The following is a 3,924-nucleotide window of genomic DNA, read 5'->3' on the forward strand; positions in this document are numbered from 1 at the left end:
TGTTACAAAAATGATGTGAAAAATATATTTTAAGTGTGGAAAAATACATTTTGATTTAATTTATTTAAGACTTAGTTTTTAAGTAGTAAAAAATCATATGTGACAATTTAATAACAATTGTTAACCTTTTTAAAACAAACTTTCAGCCACTATTTATTTTATTAAAAAATCACAAATAAATAGAGTTTAAATATTTTTCTCAATCAAAATAAAGAAAAATCATTATTTATCAAATTATGCATTCATACCATTAAAATATCATTTTTCAATATTACCGTAACTTAGGAAAAATAATTTATTCCAAAAATTAATCAAATTCATTTTTAGTGAAACTTACTTCACATTTTATTACAAAATTCTAGCAACCATTTTTTTATCATTAAAATCACCATATTCAATTTTATAAACTCATTTTTTCTCAAAATTCAATAAAAATTCTGTAGGAAGTTAATTGAGTAAAATATCATAACATGAGACTTAAAATCCTCTTTTAATTTCATAAAAATTAACATATTCATCAAGAACATTATTTATGCATGCAACTCATCTTTTTATCAACTTTTACCCAATTATTTGAAAAAAAACAGCAAGGTTAATTCTTTGTAAAACTCAACTTTTGTCTCAAAAATTACATAAAATCATTCATGCCTATAATCTCATTATGCTCTTATAATATGCATGATTCTACTAACATAATCACATGAATCCTTTTAAAATCATTTGTTGCAATTCTATGAAAACCAACAAAACATTAACAATAAAAATAGCATATAGTAAATTTATAAGCACCATATTCACATATGCCTTATATTAACCTAGCATATTTCTATCATCATTTTCATGCATCTTATAATTTAATCATTCAAAATATAACATGCATCTAACAAGATTTCATGATCAAAATATCAAGATTACCACTTATTCTCTTACCCATATATCATAGATCCTAAAACATGGATCAAACATATTGTAAATCACACAACATATCAAGAACACCCTTGGGTGCACCTAGGCCGAAATCACCATACAAGTATTCATGGATTATTACATTTTTTTTATGCATAGCAAAATCAACATCACAACCCTTAAACACAAATCATACTCTCACAAAATCCAAATCCTATACATCAATCTTACCAAAATCAACCATTAGCACCATTAGCAAAACCTCATATACAACCCACCAAAAACAATATAAGGCTAAGGAAAAGACCATTACCTCTCTTGATTGTAAAAATCAAGAACACAAAAGATCAATACCCCAAACTCCACACCCTTGTTCAAGCCTAGGGTTTTTATGGGAAAGCCACCATGAGGAGGAGGAAGAACCCAAACACACACAAGAAAATAACACAAATCAAAATCATATTATCAAAAAAAAGATTATGCAAAGAGAAAAACAAGAAGACATACTCTAGGGGGTTCCTCTTCACTTTCTCCTTCCTTCTTCCTTTCTTTCTTTCTTCCTCTCTCTCTCTCTCTCTCTCTCTCTAGGTCACGGCAGCCACACACACACACAAGAGCAATGGCTCTTCTCTCCTTTCATAGCCCCTTTATCACAAATCCTCCCATAAAGTCTCCCCAAACAATAATAAGGTAAGTTTCCATTTCTCTTTTATTTTTCTTAATTTCTCTTTATTTCAAAAAGATACAAGGGAATAAAATGTGATCATGCCTATCCCCAAATGATCATGGTCTTCAATTTTTGATTTTTACCATCTTAAGGAAAGTATTCCTTTCCCACTAGGTCACACGCCCACTTCCTATTTCCCTCTTCTTTTCCCCTTTTTTTTTTTATAAATAAATTACCCAAATAAATCTAAAATAAGGAAACATAAAATGTGTAGAAAATCTACACATGTGCACCATGCTACCATGCACTAGCACACACTAAATCACTAGGGTGCATTACTATCTATCATGCACCTTAGTGCATTCCACCATAGCACACATAATTACCTCATTTGTCACACTTAAATAAAATGTAACACTAATAGTAAAATAACATGTTACACAATTATTCACTTATTAAATTAATTAACCAAAACATTTCTAACAATTAAATAAAATAACAAACAATCAAATAGAACAAATAAACAATTTAAATAAAATAACAACACTTAAATAAAACAATTCATCACACTTAACATTTAAATCAAATAAAGCACAAAATTTAAATAATCTAAAAAAAAATATTTTGGTGCACTACATTTACACTTGAAGGTGGTGGAAGAGAACGAATGAGATACATTTTGGCCTTGTCCACTCCAATCCCTTTTCTGAAATAACATTCCCGACCACAATACCTTATTGCACCATAAAGTGACATTTCTCCCAATTCAATACAAGATTAGTGTCAATACATTGTTTAAAAACTAGAGTTAAGTTGTGGAGGCACTTATCAAAAGAATCACCATAGACACTAAAATAATCCATAAACACTTCTATGATGTTCTCTATGTAATCTGAGAAAATAATAATCATACATCGCTGAAAATTGATGGGAGCATTGCATAATTCTAATGGCATTCGGTGAAAAGCAAAGGTGTCAAATGGGCATGTAAATGTAGTCTTCTATTGGTCTTCAAGAGCAATAAAAATTTGATTATAACTTGAATAACCATCAAGAAAGAAGTAATAAGAGTGTCTTGGTAATCATTCAGCCATTTGGTCGATGAATGGCAAGGGGAAGTGGTCTTTTCGAGTTGCACTGTTCAACTTTCTATAACTAATACAAACTCGCCAACCAGTTTGGACTCTAGTGGGCACTAACTCATCCTCATTATTCATTGCCATAGTGATGCCTGATTTCTTAGGAACTACTTGAACTGGATTCACCCACTTGCTATCTAAAATAGGGTTAATCACACCCACATTTAAGAGCTTTAGTATCTCCTTTTTAACTACTTCCATCATAGGTGGATTTAACCTTCGCTGAGCTTCTCTAGAAGGCTTTGACCAATATTCAAGGAGAATATGGTGCATGCACATAGTTGGGCTTATTCCCTTGATATCTGAAGTACCCTTATCAAACGATCCTCTTGTACTTGGGGTAAGGAGTGTGGTGATAATGACCGGTAATGTCTCTTTCTCACCCAGGTAAACATATTTAAGATGCTCTAGTAGTGGTTTTAATTCTATCTTGGGTGGTGATTTAACACATGGTTGAAGCTTATCATGAGAAATAGACAACTCTAAGAATGGTAACTCTTTAGAAACCTCTCCACCACTATTAAGTGCAGCCACCGTCTCCTTTACTTTAGTAGTGACATCGTCTTTCTTCGAGTCTATCGGTTCCCTCAAAATAACATCTAGTCCATCCTCTCCGTGTAAATCAAGAATTCTTTGCGACAATGAGTCCAGAATATCAATTGAAGAAACTGAATGAACATCACTTGGATACCTCATAGCCTTAAAAATATTAAAGCGAATTACTTCACCATCAAAATCCATGGTCAAAGTTCCCTTGTGAACATCTATCTTGGTTCTAGCTATCTTTAAAAATGGTCTTCCCAATAAAACTGGTCTAGAGCATGGAACTGAGTCATCTTCCATATCAAGAATGTATAAATCCACAAGAAGCACTAATGCATTTACTTTAACCAATACATCCTCTACTAATCCCCTTGGATAAGCATTAGAACGATATGCTAATTGAATGATCACCCCCGTTTCTTCAAGCGGTCCCAAATTCAAAGAGGTAAAAATAGAGTAAGGGAATACATTGATTGAAGCACCCAAATCTAACATACATATTTCAATCCTTTTACTTCCAATAGTGCATGGAATAGTGAAGGTTCCAAGATCCTTACACTTTGGTGGAAGTTTCTTTTGAAGTACCGCCGAAACGTTTTCCCCTACACTCACCTTTTCATTCCCTTTTAGCTTCCTCTTACTGGTGCATAACTCATTTAAAAACTTCGC

The sequence above is a fragment of the Humulus lupulus genome, chromosome 2, assembly GCF_963169125.1.
Source record: "Humulus lupulus chromosome 2, drHumLupu1.1, whole genome shotgun sequence".
Taxonomy (NCBI): domain Eukaryota; kingdom Viridiplantae; phylum Streptophyta; class Magnoliopsida; order Rosales; family Cannabaceae; genus Humulus; species Humulus lupulus.